We start from the raw sequence: 24,300 nt of genomic DNA, 5'->3' as shown, positions 1-24,300 counted from the left end.
TTAATGGCAAAATGCCAAGAGGAATGAGGAAATAAGAAAACTTAAGTTCAGCTATGTACAACCTAATCCTTAAACCAACATCCTCTGGATCATGGAAAAAGCAAGAGAGTTCCAGAAAAACATCTATTTCTGCTTTATTGACTATGCCAAAGCCTTTGACTGTGTAGATCACAATAAACTGTGGAAAATTCTGAAAGAGATGGGAATACCAGACCACCTGACCTGCCTCTTGAGAACCTATATGCAGGTCAGAAAGCAACAGTTAGAACTGGACATGGAACAACAGACTGATTCCAAATAGGAAAAGGAGTCCGTCAAGGCTGTATATGGTCACCCTGCTTATTTAACTTCTATGCAGAGTACATCATGAGAAACACTGGGCTGGAAGAAGCACAAGCTGGAATCAAGATTGCTGGGAGAAATATCAATAACCTCAGATATGCAGAATGCACCATCCTTATGGCAGAAAGTGAAGAGGAATTAAAAAGCCTCTTGATGAAAGTGAAAGAGGAGAGTGAAAACATTGGCTTAAACATTCAGAAAACGAAGATTAATGCATCTGGTCCCATCACTTCATGGGAAATAGATGGGGAAACAGGGGAAACAGTGTCAGACTTAATTTTGGGGGCTCCAAAATCACTGCAGATGGTGACTGTAGCCATGAAATTAAAAGACGCTTACTCCTTGGAAGGAAAGTTATGACCAACCTAGATAACATATTGAAACGCAGAGACATTACTTTGCCAACAAAGGTCCATCTAGTCAAGGCTATGGTTTTTCCAGTAGTCATGTATGGATGTGAGAGTTGGACTGTGAAGAAAGCTGAGCGCCGAAGGATTGATGCTTTTTAACTGTGGTATTGGAGAAGACTCTTGAGAGTCCCTTGGACTGCAAGGAGATTCAACCAGTCCATCCTAAAGGAGATCAGTCCTGGGTGTTCATTGGAAGGAATGATGCTAAAGCTGAAACTCCAATACTTTGGCCACCTCATGCGAAGAGTTGACTCATTGGAAAAGACTCTGATGCTCGGAGGGATTGGGGGCAGGAGGAGAAGGGGATGACAGAGGATGAGATGGCTGGATGGCATCACCAATTCAATGGATGTGAGTTGAAGTGCACTCCAGGAGTTGGTGATGGACAGGGAGACCTGGCCTGCTGCGATTCATGGGGTCACAAAGAGTTGGACACAACTGAGCGACTGAACTAAACTGAACTGAATCCTTAAATAATTCAGAGCAGACTATAAACACCACAAATCCACATTGGCAATGCTCCAGTATTTTATAAATAAATATGTGACATTTTTTTTTTAATTTTTGGAATCAAAGCATACAAAGTTGCTGCCATTCCTGTATTTTGACAACTTAAATTCTGGGAATATATATATATATATATATATATATATATATTTTTTTTTTTTTTTTTTCCTCTTACTACTGTTCAGAATTATCACAAGTGAGGCTGAGATAATTATGGTGAAAGACAACTTAGTTTTAAATCTGTTTCCTTCTTCTTGGTGTGACATTGTACACTTTAACTTTTTCTCATTTCTCATGTTATTTCTTTCTGTGAAATGGACATGGTAATTCCACAAAATATTTCAAAAAAATTAAATAGAACAGCATTCAAAGAACTTGGCACAATGTCTAAAATCGGATAACAGTGATTAACATTGAGCACATGATATGACATTTGGATTTACCAATTGTAGTAGATGCATGTGATGAATCCCATCACATGACCTACCCCCATTTCAGTTCCATGTACAGCATCAGGACCCATTCAAACCGCCAGTGGTGCTTCTGCTTTGAGCATCAAAGTGAAAGTGTTAGTTGCTCAGTTGTGTCTGACTCCTTGCAACCCCATGGACTATAGCCCACCAGGGTCCTCTGTCCATGGGATTATCCAGGTAAGAATACTGGATTGGGCTGCCATTCCCTTCTCCAGGAGATCTTCCCAACCCACGGATAGAACCTGGGTCTCCTGAATTGCAGGCAGATTCTTTATCATCTGAGCCACCAGGGAAGCCAGAAAGCTTTTTAAAGCCAAGGGAGACAGATCAGTCACGTACAGGCACAGCCCAGAACTGAGGGAAGTTTCCTTCCTGTGGCAACTTTCAACCAGTGGGGAACAGGAGTTGGTGGATTAATTCCTCAGCCTCCTTCTTCCTTGGTGGGGCAATTATATGGTGCCCCTTAGGAGGTCCCCATGGTGTTGAATCCCAGCTGGCCACGTCATTAACCAGTCCACTAATCCACCCTCTCCTGGATTTTTTTCCCTTCCTTTTCTATTTTCTTCACCCCTCACTTTGTTTTGTTTCCTGAGATTACTTCTCAAAGAAGCAACTGTCCTTATTTTAGCCTCTGCTTTCCAAGGAACTCAGCCTAAGACAAGCACTTAGTATGTGCCAGTCACTGTGCTAAGTACTTTCATGATTGACTCATTTAATCCTCACAATAAACCTGTAATGTAGCTACTGTCATGAGTCTCATTTTACAAATAAGGAAGCAAGTTTAATTATTTAAGTGGTCACAGCTAGTAAGTGATAGAGCTAGGATTCAAACCCAGTATATCTATTTAGACAGTCTACAATTTTAAATCACTACACCTCCTTCACAAGGTGCTCAATATATGTCAGAATAATGTTGGTGGCCTTTAAATAACGAAGATTTCTGAGCGCCAAATAAGACCTACTAAATCAGAATCTATGGCAGCAAAGGCTGGATACTAGCATTTTTTAAAAGCTCCTTGGATGATTCATATGGACACAAAAAGTACAGAGATAAACTAAAGTAAGTTGTTCTTTTGAAGGCAGAAGTGAAGATTCTTCATATCAACTAGAGATGACCACCAGCAAATTTGTCTGGTGTGAAAATTTAATACATACCTGCATTAGATATTTACATAAAGAACCTACACATTACCCCAAACTAAAGTCATACCATGGTAAAAAGAAAAGATGGTAGCCTCATAATTAAAGGCAATAAATTAGTGATTGTGTGGGACAGAAAGGAATGATTGTTAGTCACGGGCATCCTAACCACAACTTGAAATCACCACGGACTACAACAGAGAGAAGGTGAGGAGAAACACTTTAAAAAGCAGACACAATAACTTAAGTAACTTGATACTGTACAGCACCTGAAAAATGCCCTGATGTAGATTCCATCATTTCCTGATGGTGGTAAATAAATGTGGTTTAGCTGTAATTAGGTTCTGTAACAACTATGGCTCTCTGAATTTTTAGCTACTGGAATTGCTTTAGGGATTACTTTATACTGTCTGGATTTGCCACCCTCCTTTTAAGCTAGGAAACAGAAATTCAATTTCGCATGGCTACAGTGAGTGCAAAGCAGGTTATAGGGACATTATAAACCTAACAAGGGTCCTCCTCTTCCTTGCTGAAGTTTCTATAAATTGAGACTGTTTTTGCTAAGCCCTAGGCAAACACTATCTCATTTAATCCTGACAATATTCCTGTGATGTTTGTAATTCTATCTAGACCATATGAAGGGGGCAATTTTAAGTAACTTCCCAAGTTTACAAAGGAAGTATTCAGTGGTGGAGCCTTTAGCTGTTACTGTGTCCCTTCGGCAGAATTTGACATTTAATCTTTCTAGAGGCATTCTCTTCCTTCAGCTGCTGTGTTTATACCTTTCCTGGTTTTCTCTGCCTTGCTGGCATCTGCTTTCCAGTCTCTTTTGAACACTACCTAAAAATTAAGTATCAGAGATCCTTGGAACTCCTTACAGGCTTCATGTCTCACCCTACAGTCTCTCCCCAGGCAATCTTAGCTATGCTATAAAAATTGATTACTATCTATAGAATGTTGATATATGACATTTATATTTTTTAATATGACCTGTTCTCCAATTTCCAGACTTACATATTCAGATGCCTACCCAACATCTTCTTTTGGGCATCTCAATGACAGCTCAAACTCCATTTGTGCAAACCGCATTATTATATTTAACAATTATATATGATATATATATATATCATATATAATTATTTCAGGTCCATGACTATGTCTCTAGTCCAAGCTATCTTTATTTCCCTTGTGCATGCATGCATGCATGCTAAGTCACTTTCGTTGTGTCCAACTCTTTGTGACCCCATGGACTGTAGCCCACCAAACTTCTCTGTCCATGGGATTCTCCAGGCGGGAATGCTGGAGTGGATTGCCATGCCCTCCTCCAGAGGATCTTCCCAATCCAAGGATCAAACCTATGTCTCTTATGTCTCCTGCATTGGCAGATGAGCTCTTTATCACTAGTGCCACCTGGGAAGCCATTTCCCTTGTAACAATTGCCAATTCTGCCTAACTGGTCTATACCTCAACCCTGTCCTGTTCACTAAGTTCTTTACATTATAGCCATAATGATCTGATCAAAAAATAAATTTCTGCCATGGGTAACAAGATTTTCCAAGATGCTGAAAACTTCTTATTGAAGATGAAAACAAATTAAGTAAAATCTTCCCAGTTTTTTCAAATACATAATTTTATTCCTGAAAATTTTAATATATATGAAAGCATACAAAATCTGCTTTATATTCGTAGATAGATTCTAGACTTATTAAATACATATATGTGTGTGTATATAATGTATAAGAATGGTGTGTGTGCATATAAAATCAACTGAATACTTAGCAGGATATACAATAGTTGTGAGAGATTCAGGACAATCCTTCTTTGTGAAGGTTTATGTCCTAGGCTGGCATCTCCCCTAAACATACAATGAGAAAAAGACATTGGTGTAAGGAAGGGAAAAGGAGAATATAGGGTAGGGTAATCTGTGGGGTGTTGCTGTGGGTAAGTAGGGCCCAGCCCAGGGGATTGCCTCTGAGAAACCAGGTAAAAGTATCTTTTACCCTAGGACAGTAAGCCTGGGACTTTCTCTGTGGCTTCCTATGACCGACAAGGGTCTCTAACTACTCCCTACCTTGGTGTTACCCCTGTTGGTGGCTGAATAAGTTCCTGTGAAGCTGGAGAAAACTGTCAGTCAGAGAAGAAAAGACATGGAAATGTTTGACACAGAAAATGCCGACTTTCGCTGGAAAGAGGCAGATACGCAATTGCCAGATAACTAGGGCCAGTCCCACACATGAAATGCCGGTGGAGCCCCAATTCATTGTGACCTCAAGAAAAGTGCCCCCAAATTTTCAAAACTTGTCCTAGGGTAAGTTAGCACCTTCTTGGATAACAAATATTTGATGTTGTATAATGATTTAATGATATAAAGTATTACCTGAATGAGTCATTTAATTAGCATAAACAATTCTTTTTGTCTCTCCAATATCTTCTTTTAAAATTCTAGTATAAAATGTATGCTTTATATTTCATATAAATACAATTTAGAGAAGATTTTTTTAAAAGCAGGTAACTGCCTGAACTTAGTGTCCACAATTCTTCCCCAAGTTTAATTTATTTAAAAAATAGGCTAGAAGATCCCTTGACAATACACATTCTTAGAAAATAAAACTATATCTTTACCTGGGTCATTAAGTAAATTACTATGTTTCACTACCATCGTCTCCTACTAGGCTGGTCTGCTATTAAAACTTTTATTTTATGCCAAAAAGCTAATATTAGAAGCAAAGAAGTGAGTTACCCAGTGGATTTTCAAAAACAAGTTAACCAACTGCTGTAAATACATAAACCCCTATAATCTCCTGGGTACATATAACCACACATAGCCATTTATGATATTAGTGCATTTTAAAAGTTAGCATACACCTAGGCACTCACTGATGAGACGCTCATCAATTTAACCTTCAAAGCATGATAATTAATGTGACTTTTCAGACTGTTTTATTGCTAGGCTTTCACAAAGGGAGAAATGTTTTCTGGCTTCCCTATAAAACATAAGATCTAAAGTGTCTCAGTTTCTGCTGCCTGGTAAGAAAAACAGAGTTGGTTGGAGCCAGTGAGTTTGTTCTTTTAAACCATAGCAGGCATAAACGCCCTCTGGTCGCATGTTTCCATGAGGCAAACAAACCCTTGAGTAGAGAGCTGCGCTTTCTTTAGATGGCCTTACCTGTAACACCTGCACTCTGTGGTGTCTTAAAGCCACGGTCAGTGTGGCAGATTTCCAGTTGTGAGTAATCTTTACTTGCTGGAACTTTAAACAGTTACAAATGTGCCATATATGTATGTTTTAATTATGGTAATCACCGTGCCCTGACATTCACTCAAAGAAGGCATCTATATTCACAGGCAGCACTCGAGGTGTCAGAACAGCATGCCCTTACTTGGCTACTTTCTTAATAGCACATTTGCTTCTGTCACAGACTCGGTATCCTGTGCCCATGTGGTCTGACTAATCTTACTGGTCCTACAATTATTTTGTCACTGTGATGGTTGAAGGGTGATCTGTGAAAGGCAGTGGGTTCCCCCCCCCCTTTTTCATATTGATGGTTCTGTCTGGCAGAATCTACAAGACTAGTGGCTGATATTCTAATTTTTATGTATATTCTGCCAAATTTCAGGAGGGAAATTGCAGACAAAGCACAAGCTAAATAGAACTCACTATAGGGAACATTATGGATAGCAGCTACACACTTTTTTGTTATACTGACTTGTGTAAAAGGGAGAGGGAAAAAGAAAGGGGGTAATTAATAGCATTTTAAATGTGGTATTTTAATAAATTAGCAACAAAGCTAATAGTAATCAACTGAATCTAGAAAATGCCATTTATATAAAAATATCAACTAGTTACATTAAAATGATGCAAAAGGGAAACCTTTTCCTTTATGTGTCTTAAAGCTACTAAACAGATATGTTACACATTAAAATGTTCACGTTTTTCCATGCCTTTAGAATAAAACCAGCTGTCTATGGAGTAACTTCAGAAGTAATTTTTTCCAATACAAGAAATCAACCATCAAGGTACATAATAAAATGAATCTGGAAATATGGTAATCTCCTACTTATTCAACTGTACTAGAGATTTAATATTGATATTGCTGGGAGCTGAACAGGCGCCAAACTAATTCCACAGAAGTGCTCTATCTGCATATTAACTACTGAAAATGCACAAAGATACAATCCTATTTATGCTACCCTGCAGCATCTGATTGATTTAGTTTTGCAATCTCTTCAGCCTTTTAAATGTGTTACTATGTCCCCTCCCACTTACCTGGAGACAAATGCTCCTTTCAGTCAATTTTTAGGATGTTCTACATCACACATTCTGCAAATGTAAATATTTAGAGACATGAGAATTCATTTTATATCACTGGTTTATACATTTCTTTTATTTCAATATTTATCCATTGAATTACAAATTTTCTTGAGAAAATATGTTGTCTGCTTTATATGGCTAGATTATGTTTCTGACATACATAGTCACCAGTCGTCTTCTTGAGATTAAAAACACAGATTTTAGATTGTAGTCCTAATTAAGGTTGACATGTTATAAAATTTTAATCAGCAAGAAATAAAAGATAAATTATTTTTCTATTTTCATAACTTCAGAGTTTGGTTGTAATGTTCCATAGAAGATAACTTTGACTTCGATATAATTTTCAGAAATGATCTTAAAAAATTCCAACTTCTCTTTGAAAATATTTAGATGATTACTTTGTAAATTAAATAGTAAATATTTAATTTAAAAAATGCCTTTACAAAAAGAAGCATAAGAAGATTAATTCAGTGATTCTCAGTTAAGGTTTTAAAGGAAACATGAAAAATATCCCCATAATGACAAAGAATAAATTCTAGCAGGAGGTCATGCTAGGGTATTCCCAGCATTGAAATGCAGTAAATATATAGAATGCTATATAGACAGACCAGCTATAGAGACATACAGTTTCAATAATATCAGCTAGGTAAAGAAAAGCAAACTCAATCTTGGATGAAGGGGATTCCAGGTAAAAACGTCTAGGGAACACAGCCCAAATGAACACAATCAAAAGCGCTGAGATGGGAAAATTCGTGATATTTGTATCCATTGAAAAGAATCCATTTAAAACCATAGTGAAACTTTGCTTTAAATTGTATATTTTACCTGTTCCTATAAAAAGGAATTAGATTTGAAAATTAAATATGTACACTGTGTTTAAACATTGCAGTAATCTACTAGTACTTCAACAGTGTACTGGGATCACCTGAAATTAGGGGGAAAAAAATACCTGTGTTTCTATTTCCTATTTTTCTCTGGTACAGGAATTTTGTCACAATAATGCATAGCCACAGGTTTCCTCTTTGATCTTTTCTACCTTTTGCTGAGTGTGTGTGTGTTTAAATTTCCTTCAAAGAATAACTAAGGAAAAGAATTGCTTCTGATTAAAACTGAAGAAAAGGCTAAGTAACTCCTTGCTGTACTTCTTGAAGCGATACATTTCTGACTACCCTCTTTCATACTTTAAGAAATGTACCTGCTCATCAACCCTTTCCTTTCATCCAAGGAAGAAAACGTTGCAAAGAAAAGGTTGCATCAGAGCACATAGCCACAAATAGTATTTCTCTTTTGTTTATCCTACCACTCCTTGGCAAGAGAGCTAAAAACTGACTTAATAGGATTGAGTCCAACCCTGAGATAAATTGAGGAAGAAGTTTCTGGAAATATGAGCATTTCTCTTCTCCAATTTCTCAAAGTCACTACAGCATAGGAAACCTCAATATAAAACTTTGATTTGATGTTTATTCAGGATAATGGAAGTTTCTACTTTCTTCAATATTGCAGTCAGAGAGTGTTCCAGTTCTGAATGTTAATTTCTAAGATTAAGGGACTTCCCACGTGGCTCAGTGGTAAAGAATCTGCTTGCCAAAAAGGAGACCTGGGTTTGATCCCCCGGGTTGAAAAGAGAGAAGTAAATGGCAATCCACTCCAGTATTCTTGCCTGGGAAATCCTTCATGGACGGAGGAGCCTGGGTGGCTACAGTTCATAGGGTCACAAAGAGTTGGACATGAGTTAGTAACTGAAAAAAACAACAACAATAAAGATCAAGGAAAATAATAAGGCTATGTTTTATATTCAAGTAATAATAATAAGTGAATACAAGCAAAACTAAGGTAAATCGAGATAATCTGAGCATCAGTGAAAGATGGAGATCCAGAAACTAATCCTCACAGTAGCTATACAGTACTTAGAACCTCCTTATAATGAAGAATATAGATAATTTCCTTTGCATATTGTTTTTCTCTTTTCATTTATTCATCATACAATACATATGTATTGATGTGAGTGGGTTAGAGCTCTTCTAGGATTGTACATCAGTTTGCTATAATTACATTGTAATATAAATGGCTGAAAAGACTTTGTATGAGTCAATCAGTGACCTTGATTTATTTTTCCAGGTCATGGAGATCCATCTTTGAACCTCATCAAAAATTCCAACTTAATAGCAGGTGTCAACCTTTAATATATTTGTCTTCTTGTCACAATCAGATCTGTCAGAAAAGAATCCTACAAATACTAAAGCAAATTGGAGAAAATTTTAATTTTTCTATCTTTATTTTATGAGTTATTGTTAAAAAAAGAAAATACAGCTTATATGACACAACCCAAAGTGGAAAAATAAAAGATGTTAGATACATCCTTTATACTGTCTACTTTCCTTTGGAAACAGCAGACTGAGAGTAATTTTTTTTTTTTTTTTTTTTTAGGATAGTAAGTAAAGCTTCCATATTCCTGTTTACTTTTCTGAGAACAGTGCAGCACTTAAAACTGCATGTGTTCAAGAATGCTACAACCCTTCTCGGTGTTAGAGCAAGCCTTTCAAATGTTATTGCATTTAAAGCTGGATAGTATATTTGAGTACTGTCACATTAGAGGAATCCTAGCCCGCTGGCCACCCTTTCGGTAAAAGCATGTGATCAAATTTGAGCCCAGGTTGGTAGTGTCAACATTCCCATGCCAAAGCAAATTTGGAGCTGATGAAAATAAGCCCAGGCTTGCTTATCAATCTGAGATAAATAAATGTTCCAGCTGGGCACACACATTTTAAATAAGAATTTGATAGAGACCCTACTTTCCAGAACAAACTCACCCAAGCATTTTTAACTTGTAGTTATCTGGGGCAGCTCTCTGTGATGGGCTGCAGTGAGACAAAGACCTGGTGTGGGGGCTGCCAGGCTGAGGGGAAGAGGAATCAGTGAACCTAAAATGGCAGCTACATTCATTGAAGCTGGGTAATTGTATTTACCCATTCAGAAGGGACTACCTCAGCTCCAGGCACACACTCCTCTGAGACCCCAAAGAGCCAAGCTCATGGAATTGGAATGACCTCTTTTTACCAGATGACTCTAGGGTTATGATGCCTCTTTTACATGTATGGGGAGATAACCAATGGGGAAATTCATCAGGATTTCAAGAAGTATGCCAACTTCTGCCCAGGATGCTTAGCCAGTCTAAAGAAAGTAATGGAAAATTAGACATTGTATATAGCTAGCAGTGTGTGGATGAAATGTTAAACAACCACCTCTCAGGAGTGTGGGAATGGGGGGAAGTCTAACAATTTCTGTGATATGGCTGATTCCAGGCTACCTTGATATGTCACTGGGAGCTGAGGAAAGATGCAAGCAACTGGCTCCCTTAAGCCTGCTACCAAGCACCTCTGACTATAACTCTAACGATGTAGGAAACTACTCATTCTTCATCCCAAAGTTCCTTATCCCTAAACATCAAAACCTGGTTGATTCTGAAAATTTTTATATAAGCAACAAAAAAAGAAATCTGTATGAAATAGCATCAATAAACTATGCAATAAAAAACAGAGCTTTAAGAGACCCCCACTGCCTTGATTTTATAAAATGTTTGTTTTTGCATGGGTTATAAACCACTGAATAAAATAAAAAGCCATGAGCCCATATTAAAATAAACAAATAAATGAGGAAGAAAGGAAAGATCTTATTTACAGTAAAATGCCTACTGATAAATGCACAAAAATGATGGAATTAGAAAATCACCTTCATGCAATAAAGATGGTCATTGATTGAGGCAGAATGAAAAATCTGCAGAAAGAAAGCACTATTTAAATGCTCTCAAAAGATCTTCTCACATACAACATATTCATGACCCACTTTTATTTGGCAAATCTAATACAGTTATGTAAAGTTTAAAAATAAAATAAAAAAAAAAAAAAAGCAAAAAAAAAAAAAAAAAAAAAATAAAGTGAACAGAGTATACTGTCCTAGAGGAATGATCAAAAGTTAACATCACCAATAACATGGATAAAAGCAAAACAAACAGGCAGACAACAATGAAAACAAGATGTGCCCCCAGATGTGAGGCACTGTAAGAATACAGTATGCCTTCTGTGAAATTCTTGACAAAGGCATAAACTGAATCAAATCATGAGAAAAAATCAGACAAAACATCAGATAAAGCTTTCAGCTATTCTACAATATAACTGGCATGTACTTTAGAGTATGTCAAAGTAATAACTGAGAGGGGGAAAAAAAAGAGTGAAGAACTACTTCAGATTAAATGAGTCTAAAAGAGAGATGACTAAAGATGACGAATGATCTTGCACTGGAAATTAAGAGCTAAAAGGACATTATTGGAACAATTAGTGACATTTGAAAATTGACATAGATTGGGTAATTAATGCATCTTTTTTGCATAAAGGCATTTTGTTTCAAATAGAGCCATGTGTACATGGCTTACTTCCAACTTTCCCCCTTCCACCTGGTAACCATAAGTTTGTTCTCTGGGTATATTTCTGTTTTGTAAATAATTCATTTGTATAAATTTTTTGACTCCGCATATAAGCAATATCATATGATATTTGTCTTTCTCTGACTTATTTCACTTAGTATGATAGTCTCCAGGTCCATCCATGTAGTGGCAATGGCATTATTTCCTTCTTCTTACTGGCTGAGTAATATTCCATTGTATCTATGCACCACATCTTATTCATCCATTCATCTGTCAATGGGCATTTAGGTTGCTTCCATGTCTTAGCGATTGTAAACAGTGCTACAATGAACACTGGGGAAAATGGGTCTTTTTGAACTATGTTTTTTTCCCAAATATATGCCCAGGATTGGGAATGCTGGATCACATGGTAGCTCTATTTTTAGTTTTTTAAGGAATCTTTTACCATTCTCCATAGGGGTTATACCAATTTATATTCCCACCGTTAGTGTAGAAGGGTTCCCTTCTCTCTGCGCCTTCTCCAGAATTTATTGTTTGCAAATATTTTGATGATGGCCATCCTGGTTGGTGTAAGGTGATATCTCATTGTACTTTTTTTTTTTTTAATTTTATTTTATTTTTAAACTTTACATAACTGTATTAGTTTTACCAAATATCAAAATGAATCCGCCACAGGTATACATGTGTTCCCCATCCTGAACCCTCCTCCCTCCTCCCTCCCTATTCCATCCCTCTGGGTCGTCCCAGTGCACCAGCCCCAAGCATCCAGTATCGTGCATCGAACCTGGACTGGCAACTCATTTCATACATGATATTTTACAAGTTTCAATGCCATTCTCCCAAATCTTCCCACCCTCTCCCTCTCCCACAGAGTCCATAAGACTGTTCTATACATCAGTGTCTCTTTTGCTATCTCGTACACAGGGTTATTGTTACCATCTTTCTAAATTCCATATATATGCGTTAGTATACTGTATTGGTGTTTTTCTTTCTGGCTTACTTCACTCTGTATAATAGGCTCCAGTTTCATCCACCTCATTAGAACTGATTCAAATGTATTCTTTTTAATGGCTGAATAATACTCCATTGTGTATATGTACCACTGCTTTCTTATCCATTCATCTGCTGATGGACATCTAGGTTGCTTCCATGTCCTGGCTATTATAAACAGTGCTGCGATGAACATTGGGGTACACGTGTCTCTTTCCCTTCTGGTTTCCTCAGTGTGTATGCCCAGCAGTGGGATTGCTGGATCATAAGGCAGGTCTATTTCCAGTTTTTTAAGGAATCTCCACACTGTTCTCCATAGTGGCTGTACTAGTTTGCATTCCCACCAACAGTGTAAGAGGGTTCCTTGTACTTTTAATTTGCATTTCTCTAATAATTAGTTATGTTAAGCATATTTTCATGTGTTTCTTGGCCACCTCTATGTCTTCTTTGGAGGAATGTCTATTTAGGTCTTTTGTCCATTTTTTGATCGGGTTGTTTGTTTTGTTTTTAATATTGAGCTGTATAAGCTGGTCGTAAATTTTGGAGACTAATCCCTTGTGAGTCACACTATTTACAAATAATTTCTCCCATTCTGCGGGCTGTCTTCGTTTAGTTTGTGGTTTCCTTTGCTATGCAAATGCATTTTAAAATCATTCTTAAATTTCTTTATTTTGATGATTTCAATTGTAGTTATATAAGAGAATGTTATTTTCAGATAATATGCACTGAATACTTAAGAATGAGGGCATGATATCTTCAAGTTACTCTTTCAATTTGTTCCATATATATGAAATGGTACCTAGATCTAAGTCTCCTCTATACAAACATATATAATTGTCATATATATATATATAATATAATTCTCATACATATTATATATAATTCTCTCATATATATGAAAGATATATGAGAAATGTATATATATAGAGAGAGAGAGAAAGGAAGGAAGCAAGCAAAGAATATTTGATGAATACAAATGAAGAGCAGACTTGAATTTATTACCCTATTTTTTGAAACTTTTCTGTTAGTTTGAAGTTAAAAAATATTTTTCTAAAAATAAACCATCAATGGAGTTCATTTATTTATCCATTGAGTATGTAAACTGTGATGACTATGAAGATTGGAGTTTCTGAGTCTCTTTACTCTTTTTCCTGTCTTCCCTGAACAAGCTGCTGTATTACTGGATGAACAGTACATTCTCTTCCTGGCTCTCACCTTGTAAACCTGAATCACTGAGACTGCTCTGATACTTTGAGCAGAGCTTGCACAGAGATGCAGTCATGCAGAGGCGGGGTAAAAAAGGAGAAAAAGACAAAATCTAGGGTTGTGTGAGAAGTTACTAGGAAGCAACAAATGCTTCTCTTCTTGTGAATAATCTGGTGACCCTGACTCTAAGGCAGCCCAACAAATCTTTACTGCAGACTTCAGAGCAACTGTAATAAATGGTGGAGTATATCTTTGTGGTTAAGACCTTGGGCTCCAAAGTCAGACTAGATTTAGAAGCTGGCTCTGCTGCTTACCAACATATTGACCTTGGCCCGTTTATTTTAATGCTATACCCAGATCTCTCATCTGGGGTAGGGGGGAGGAGACAGAAATGAGCAACTCCCTGTCACCATTTTCCTATGAAAAATAAAACACATGTAGAGAGCTTTTACATACATATAGTGCTGATGGCAGTGAGGATGGTGGTGGTGATGATGGTGAGATGAGCAATAGTAACAGCAGTTTTCATGTCACTCATTCACTCATTACACAGACATACTTTTTTTTCAGTCAATGTGTTAGATAATAGTAATAGAGAAATAAATAAGGTAGAGTTTTCTCCTCGTGAAAGTAAAATTTAATGGGAAAAGGCAGAGCAAACTAAATTCTACAGTTCAGTATAGGAAATAAGTATAACTCCATGCAAGATACGGCAGAAGCATACAAGAGATTTGCATGAATGAGACTGAGCATTTAGAGAAATCTGACTGGGGGAGATCAAGGTGTAGGAACTCTTTCTAAACTCAAAACTAAAGAGTTCACTTTTTGAAGAGGAATAGGAAACTGTAGACAGTGTAAAGATACAGACACATAGAATAGTAAAATGAAAACAGCATTACAAAACAAGGAATCAAGAATTAATGGTTGGATGATTGATCCCAAGCAGAAGCACACTTTAACATGTCCGAAAACAGAAATCCCTCATATTAGCCTCCGAGGAAAAAAATAATGGCAGATGTGTTAATCTATCCCAAGGGAAGTCTGGTTTTACTCAATATGGCAATCCCAGATTCCATTTCAGGCAGAGCAGCCCATGAGAAAAGGTCAGTCTTTGAACATTAGTCTCTTAGACTGTGAGAGCTGAGGGAGCAGCTAGGTCAGCTTCCTAAAAGGCAGTCGCCATCACAACTGCATTAAAACCATCTGGGGAATTTTAGAAAATACACACTCCTGGGTACCACTCCCAGACATTTTGCAATTGTTGGTTTGGGATAGGACCTAGGAATTTTCTTCTTTGCTTTGACACACTGCCCCCATCATCACCGTCACCATGCTGTTCTAATGATACTAAATTAATAAATCTCTGAGCAGTCACTCCATTTTCAGTGAGGTCAAACAGGAAAAACGCCTATATTTAAAATCTTAAAGTCAACAAATGATAAAATTAGAACTAGAACCCAGGTCTTCTTACTCCCCCAAACAGAACTTTCCTATTGGATTTAGGGAATGGCGTAAGGCAGTATTACCCTTTCCACTGACTTTCTCATGGTGCCAGTCAGAGCAACCTTTAGAATCATCCTTTTGAATTACAGCAGAGCTTCAGATCAGGAATCACAAAATAGCACACTGAGGGCACCTCTGGCTGCCAAGTTTTTCACTTATACTACACATAAATTTAAAAATAATTTCTAATTCTTTTATACTGCACATTCTCTCTCCAATTGTCTAAAAGATCTTCCACATACAGCTGTTCTGTGCCCAGATGTTTCCCTTATATAATTATTGGTCCAACTTCTTGGAAGCATTTAAGCTTATCATCTAAGGGCAAAAGAGCCATTAAAAGGCAAAAAGTTTTACCAAATGATAATTCACTAGCAGCTTTTGAACACATTAGCACAGATTATTTAATCAAATTACCTAACAATTCCTTGATTCTCCTTTCATAGCCAGGCCACCTTTCTCCACTCTCCACCTTTCAACCTTGTTTCTTTCAGATGCTTCTTTCTCTCTAGGCATAGCTAACTAATTTAGGGACAGTGGTGCAATGGTAAAGATGCCGCCTGCCAATGCAGGAGATGCAAAAGACAAGACTCAGGTTCTATCCCTGCGTCAGGAAGACCCCCTGGAGTAGGAAATGGCAATCCAGTCCAGTATTCTTGCCTGGAAAATATCATGGACAGAGAAGCCTGGCGGGCTACAGTCCCATGGGGTCACAAAAGAGTCAGGCATGACTGAGGGACTGAGCACAAGCATAACATCTACCCCAGAGGCTGCATTGGGTCCATTGGATTCTCTCTCAGAGAACACTACAATTGGTACAATCAGATCAATCAAATTCACTTACTAGACTTGTAAAATGAATGATCTCAAATATAGAGGTCACTTTGAGGGGTAAGTCAAGATGAGTCTGTCTCTGCAAATAAGCAGAGTATATTCTCTAAAGATAAAGCAGAAAACATTCAGGGAGAGAGAAGGTGTATACACACACAGCCCCAGAGAAAAACAGATGGAGAGGGTGATTGCCTTTATTATAGATGATTCTCAGGTCCTGTTTCCAATTCCACATAAGGCATGGCTACAGTTTCTGTTCTTGGCTTTCAACATATGGCCATTCTCATTTGCTTAGATTAGTTGTAGTGGATTTCAGTTTCTTGCAACCAAACAATTGCTGGAAAAGACAGCCACCTAGGGATAAACTTCAGTCATAGAGGATGGTTAGCATAGTACAGAGGCTGAGTTTGGAGTTCATCCCAGAGAGTTCATATCCATCAAGAGTGAGGTCAGAAGGAGGACTTGGAAGCAATGGATTTGTGTGTGGGTGAGGTAGAAGTGAACTGGGAAAATCAAAAGGGAATATTCACTCTCATGGAAAGAAAATTTGGGAAAAGAAAGGTGCAGGTTATACAAGTAATGATAGCAATGACAAATTTTACCTACTTCAGTTTTAACATATGCTATCTCTGAGCCTATGAAATACATTTCCTTTTGAATTCAAAAAATGTGGACCCTTCATTTCTGCCAAAAGTATAAAATATTTTTTCAAAGCCATCAAAAGGTGCAAGATTTCTATCCACTAATTACCAGGTTATCTAACTAAATAGACCATTGAGAAGACTATATTTATTTATTTAGTTGTTTCTCAAACTCTATTAAAAATACTTTTATAGTTTGATATTTCAGGGATTCACTGGTGGCTCAGACAGTAAAGAGTCTGCCTGCAATGCTGGAGAACCAGGTTCGATCCCTGAGTAAGGAAGATGCCCTGGAGAAGGAAATGGCAACCTACTCCAATATTCTTGCCTGGAAAATCCCATGATGGAGGAGTCTGGCAGGCTACAGTCAGATATGAACTTTGAAGCACAATCTGAAGTATCAGATCAGATCAGATCAGATTAGTGGCTCAGTTATGTTCGACTTTTTGCAACCCCATGAATCACAGCACACCAGGCCTCCCTGTCCATCACCAACTCCCGGAGTTCACTGAGACTCACGTCCATCGAGTCAGTGATGCCATCCAGCCATCTCATCCTCCGTCGTCCCCTTCTCCTCCTGCCCCCAATCCCTCCCAGCATCAGAGTCTTTTCCAATGAGTCAACTCTTCGCATGAGGTGGCCAAAGTACTGGAGTTTCAGCTTTAGCATCATTCCTTCCAAAGAAATGCCAGGGCTGATTTCCTTCAGAATGGACTGGTTGGATCTCCTTGCAGTCCAAGGGACTCTCAAGGGACTCTCAAGAGTCTTCTCCAACACCACAGTTCAAAAGCATCAATTTTTTGGCGCTCAGCCTTCTTCACAGTCCAACTCTCACATCCATACACGACCACAGGAAAAACCATAGCCTTGACTAGACGAACTTTTGTTGGCAAAGTAATGTCTCTGCTTTTAAATATGCTATCTAGGTTGGTCATAACTTTCCTTCCAAGGAGTAAGCGTCTTTTTAATTTCATGGCTGCAGTCACCATCTGCAGTGATTTTGGAGCCCCAAAAAATAAAGTCTGACACTGTTTCCCCATCTATTTCCCATGAAGTGGTGGGGCTGGATGCCATGATCTTCGTTTTCTGAATGTTGAGCTTTAAGCCAACTTTTTCACTCTCCACTTTCACTTTCATCAAGAGGCTTTTTAGTTCCTCTTCACTTCCTGCCATAAGGGCGGTGTCATCTGCATATCTGAGGTTATTGATATTTCTCCCGGCAATCTTCATTCCAGTTTGTGTTTCTTCCAGTCCAGCATTTCTCATGATGTACTCTGCATATAAGTTAAATAAGCAGGGTGACAATATACAGCCTTGACGAACTCCTTTTCCTATTTGGAACCAGTCTGTTGTTCCATGTCCAGTTCTAACTGTTGCTTCCTGACCTGCATACAGATTTCTCAAGAGGCAGATCAGGTGGTCTGGTATTCCCATCTCTTTCAGAATTTTCCACAGTTTATTGTGATCCACACAGTCAAAGGCTTTGGCATAGTCAATAAAGCAGAAATAGATGTTTTTCTGGAACTCTCTTGCTTTTTCCATGATCCAGCGGATGTTGGCAATTTGATCTCTGGTTCCTCTGCTTTTTCTAAAACCAGCTTGAAAACAAGCTTATTCAGAAGCCTGTGTGTGACTGAATCATGCTGCAACCACATTAGATCTCATGAAGCTCTCAGTAAGCAATGTAAGATGAGACTGGATTACTTGCCATTCTTTTTAACTCAAGCTGTTGTGGTTGTTCAGTTGCTCAGTTGTCTCCAACTCTTTGTGGCCCCATGGACTGAAGGACGCCAGGCTTCCATGTCCTTTGCTATTTCCTGGAGCTTGTTCAAATTCATGTCTAGTGAGTCAGTGATGTCATCCAACCAACTTGTCCTCTGTCATCCCCTTCTCCTCCTGCCTTCAATCTTTCCCAGCAGCAGGGTCTTTTCCAGTGAGTTGGCTCTTCGCATCAAGTGGCCAAAGTATTGGAAAGTCAGGTTCAGTATCAGTCCTTCCAATGAATATTCAGGGTTGATTTCCTTTACGATTGACTGGTTTGATCTCCTTGCTGTCCAAGGGACTCTCAAGAGTCCTTTTCAGCACCACAGTCTGAAGGCATCAATTCTTCAGCACTCAGCCTTTCTTATTGTCTGGCTCTCACATCCCTACATAACTACTGGAAAAACATTGCTTTGACTGTGTGGACCTTGGTCAGCAAAGTAATGCCTCAGCTTTGTAATACGCTGTCTAGGTTTGACATAGCTTTTCTTCCAAGGAGCAAGTGTCATTAAATTTCATGGCTGCAGTCATAGTCCACAGTGATTTTAGAGCCCAAGAGAATAAAATCAGTCACTGTTTCCATTGTTTCCCCATCTATCTGCCATGAAGTGATGGACTAGATGCCATGATTTTAGTTTTTTTAATTTTGAGATTTAAGCCAGCTTTTTCACTTTCCTCTTTCACTTTCATCAAGAGGCTCTCTAGTTCTTCTCGCTTTGTGCCATAAGCTTGGTGTCATCTGAGTACCTGAGGTTAGTGGTGTTTCTTCAGGCAATCTTGATTCCATCTTGTGCTTCATCCTGCCTGGTATTTGCATGATGTATTCTGCGTATAAGTTAGATAAGCAGGGTGACCATATACAGCCTTAATAAACTCCTTTCCCAGTTTTGAGGCAGTCCGTTGTCCCATGTCCAGTTCTAACTGTTGCTTCTTGACCTGCATACAGGTTTTGCAGGGGGCAGGTAAGATGGTCTGGTATTCCCCTCTCTTTAAGAATTTTCCATAGTTTGTTGTGATCCACACAGTCAAGGGCTTTGGTGTAGTCAATGAAGCAGATGTTTTTCTGGAATTCTCTTGCTTCCTCTATGATCCAACAGATGTTGGTTATTTGATCTCTGGTTCCTCTGCCTTTTGTAAATCCAGGCTGTATATCTGGAAGTTCTCAGTTCACATACTGTTGAAGTCTAGCTTGAAGGATTTTGAGTGTTACCTTGCTAGCATGTAAAATGAGAGTATTTGTGCAGTAGTTTGAACATTCACTGGCATTGCCCTTCTTTGGGATTGGACTGAGAACTGACCTTTTCCAGTCCTGTGGCCACTGCTGAGGGGACTTGGGTCTGGGAAAGAGACTCAGAGGAAAAACGAGATCACACAGGTGAACTTTCACCCCAGGGAATGAGTGGGTCAAGCCACTCATATAGGATTTCTTACATATAGGAGACAAGCCCCCTGTGTGGGATTTTGTAAACAAATTTGGACAAGCCCCAAATTTGTTGAGATTCTGAGTGGAGCACTTTAACAGCATCATCTTTTAGGACTTGAAATAGCTAAGCTGGAATTCCATCACCTCCACTAGCTTTGTAAGTAGTGATGCTTCCTAAGGCACACCTGACTTTGTACTCCAGGATGTGTGGCTCTAGGTGAGCAATCATACCATCGTGATTATCTGGGTTGTGAAGATCTTTTTTGTAACTTTCTTCTGTGTATTCTTGCCACCTTTTCTTAATATCTTCTGTTTCTGTTAGGTCCATACCATTTCTGCCCTTTATTGTGCCCATCTTTGCATGAAATGTTCCTTGGTATCTCTAATTTTCTTGAAGAGATCTCTAGTCTTTCCCATTCTTTTGTTTTCCTCTATTTCTTTGCACTGTTCACCTAAAAAGGCTTTCTTATCTCTCATTGCTATTCTTTGGGACTTTACATTCAGATGCATATGTCTTTCCTTTTCTCCCTTGCCTTTCACTTCTCTTCTTTTTTCAGCTATTTTGAAGGCCTCTTAAGAAAAGCATTTTGCCTTTTTGCCTTTCTTTATCTTGGGGATGGTTTTGATCACTACCTCCTATAAAATGTTATGAACTACTGTTCATAGTTCCTCAGGCACTCTGTCTAAAAGATTTAATCCCTTGACTCTATTTGTCACTTCCATTGTACAATCATAAGGGATTTGATTTAGGTCATACCTGAATGGGCTGGAAGAAGCACAGGCTGGAATCAAGATTGCCTCAGATATGCAGATGACACCACCCTTATGGCAGAAAGTGAAGAAGAATTAAAAAGCCTCTTGATGAAGTGAAAGTGGAGAGTGAAAAAGTTGGCTTAAAGCTCAACATTCAGAAAACTAAGATCATGGCATCCGGTCCCATCACTTCATGGCAAATAGATGGGGAAACAGTGGAAACAGTGGCTGACTTTATTTGGGGGGCTCCAAAATCACTGCAGATGGTGACTGCAGCCATGAAATTAAAAGATGCTTACTCCTTGAAAGAAAAGTTATGACCAACCTAGAAAGTATATTCAAAAGCAGAGACATTATTTTGCCAACAAAAGTCCATCTAGTCAAGGCTATGGTTTTTCCAGTGGTCATGTATGGATGTGAGAGTTGGACTGTGAAGAAGGCTGAGCGCCAAAGAATTGATGCTTTTGAACTGTGGTGTTGGAGAAGACTCTTGAGAGTCCCTTGGACTGCAAGGAGATCCAAGAAGATCCAACCAGTCCATTCTAAAGGAGACCAGTCTTGGGTGTTCACTGGAAGGACTGATGCTGAGGCTGAAGCTTCAATACTTTGGCCACCTCATGCGAAGAGTTGACTCATTGGAAAAGACCCTGATGCTGGGAGGGATTGGGGGCAGGAGGAGAAGGGGACGACAGAGGATGAGATGGCTGGATGGCATCATTGACTCAATGGATGTGAGTCTGAGTGAACTCCGGGAGTTGGTGATGGACAGGGAGGCCTGGCGAGTCAGACACGACTGAGCGACTGAACTGAACTGAATGATGAATTAGTAAGTTCATTAGTAAAATCAACAATCTTGGATAAGGAAATTTTTAGTGCTAGGCCACAGAATGTAAGTCACTCATTTGCCTTATTATTCTTCTAACAATTAAATTTTGCTATAATTATAAATAAGAATTATCTTTTAACCTAAATCTGTTATTTTGTTGTAGAAATCAAGAAGATCAATGTAGTTGTAACAAGTTAAAGTCCTTTCAAAATCTGAATGAAAAATTCAGAGAATCTCAATTTTGCTACTATAATGCTTACTAAAAATGAATGCTTAACTGTTGTTTCCTTAGATTGAAGGTACATTCAATAGCAACACAGAAGTGAATAGAAGACAGCTTATGGTAGTTTTAAGAGACAATAGTGAATTTTTTATTCTGTGGTATAATTTAAGAGTGGCAAAAAGTCTGTCTGTGCTTTTGTGTCAATGAATTCACTCGTATGTTGATTTTAATGTTGTAAAATGAAAAGGCCATATAAGATTGTACAGTATTTGCACACACAAAAATTGCCATCTGAAAATATTTGTGAAAACCTATTTTATGCCTGAATCTAAGTTGAATGCATAATTTAGTACTTATTTTCAGAACAAATAGCCTGGAAAATTTTCATGCACAATTGATGATAATTTGAGTGTGCAATCCATGGCTGGAACTCATTAACATATTCATTCTGTCTAAGCTCTGTGTGCAAATTTAAATTGTAGTTTTCCAAAAATGGCTCCTAACAACTCCAAAACATCAAAACCAGTCATGGCTTTTTCATGGTTTTTCAGACTCCATAGTGGAGCCTGAAAACTTCCACATGATAAGCAAATCTTTTGGAAGATAATTCCAAAATCTGGGAAAAAAGATCATAACAATACTGAATAAATTCGCATTCAGATTATGTTGAATACCAAAGTAAAAAATTAAAGAAAACTTCAACAAAAGCAACAGAAATTTCACAATTAAGTACCAAGGGGTAAAGTGTATGTGTATGTATATACAATTCCTAGTGACAAATCCCAAAATATTTGTTTCTATTTTCTCTTTTAGATAGTGATTTTAACTTTGTGCATGGATCTTCAGTCACTCAGTCTTGTCCAACTCCTCTGTCCCTGGAATTTTACAGGCAAGAATACTTGAGTGTGTTGCCATCTCCTACTCCATGGGAGTCTTCCTGACCCAGGGATAAAACTCAGGTCTTCTGTGTCTCCTGCTTTGGCAGGTGGATTCTTTAACACTGAGCCACCTGGGAAGCCTGATTTTAACTCCAAAGTGGATTTTTAAATGATTGATACATGATATTAGCAAAAAATTTTTAAATAACATTAAAATGTTATTTTTCTAAGAAACAATTTCTATACGTGTATGAAGTAGAAATACCAAAATCTCTTTTTAAATATTATTTTAATGGGTGGGTATAAGTGTAAATGTTGTTCTTCAGAAGGCAGAAGAGGCTTCAGTTCAGTTCAGTTGCTCAGTCGTGTCTGACTCTTTGCAACCCCATGAACCAGATCACACCAGGCCTCCCTACTGATCACAAACTGCCAGAGTCTACCCAAACCCATGTCCACTGAGTCGGTGATGCCATCCAACCATCTCATCCTCTGTTGTCCCCTTCTCCTCCTGCCCTCAATCTTTCCCAGCATCAGGGTCTTTTCAAATGAGTCAGCTCTTTGCATCAGGTGGCCAAAGTATTGGAGTTTCACCTTCAACATCAGTCCTTCCAATGAACACCCAGGACTGATCTCCTTCAGAATGGACTGGCTGGATCTCCTTGCAGTCCAAGGGACTCTCAAGAGTCTTCTCCAACACCACAGTTCAAAAGCATCAATTCTTCAGCGCTCAGCCTTCTTCACAGTCCAACTCTCACATCCATACATGACCACAGGAAAAACCATAGCCTTGACTAGACGGACCTTTGTTGGCAAAGTAATGTCTCTGATTTTGAATATGCTTTCTAGGTTGGTCATAACTTTCCTTCCAAAGAGTAAGTGTCTTTTAATTTCATGGCTGCAGTCACCATCTGCAGTGATTTTGGCGCCCCCCAAAATAAAGTCAGCCACTGTTTCCACTGTTTCCCCATCTTTTGCCATGAAGTGATGGGACCGGATGCTGTGATCTTAGTTTTCTGAATGTTGAGCTTTAAGCCAACTTTTTCACTCTCCTCTTTCACTTTGATCAAGAGGCTCTTTGGAAGAGGTTTAGCTATGATTTACACAAGTGCTTTGCCTGCCATATCTGATAGATGACTAATTATTTCAAGTTGATCACAGTGTAGAAACATTTATTTGTCTTAACTGAATTGCAGTTTTATAAATTATTATAAAAAATCAGAAAATATATTACTTGAAATAAGCAGAATATTTTAAATAAATATACTTTTTAAAATTTAACCAAAGTCTAAGGCATTGTTTTACTATATTTAGCATTATATAATAAAATATTTTGAAATTATATTTTCTATATGAATTCCCTGGAGAAGGAAATGGCAACCCACTCCGGTATTCTTGCCTGGAGAATTCCATGGACAGAGGCACCTGGTGGGCTACAATCCATGGGGCCACAGAGTCAGACACGACTAAGTGACTAACACACACACACACACATATGAATTTTAGACATGTCCTCCATTGAAATATATAATGCTGTTTTTTATAATTTCAATATTTTTCATAATTTTAAAAAATAGATGATTCATGATTATTTTGTTGGGCATCAAAGTAAACACATCTTAATGATTTCCCCCTAACCAAATAACTAATAAACCAATAAAACTTTT

The sequence above is a fragment of the Bubalus kerabau genome, chromosome 18 (assembly GCF_029407905.1).
Source record: "Bubalus kerabau isolate K-KA32 ecotype Philippines breed swamp buffalo chromosome 18, PCC_UOA_SB_1v2, whole genome shotgun sequence".
In the NCBI taxonomy this organism is placed as follows: domain Eukaryota; kingdom Metazoa; phylum Chordata; class Mammalia; order Artiodactyla; family Bovidae; genus Bubalus; species Bubalus kerabau.
This window is presented reverse-complemented; position numbering follows the sequence as displayed.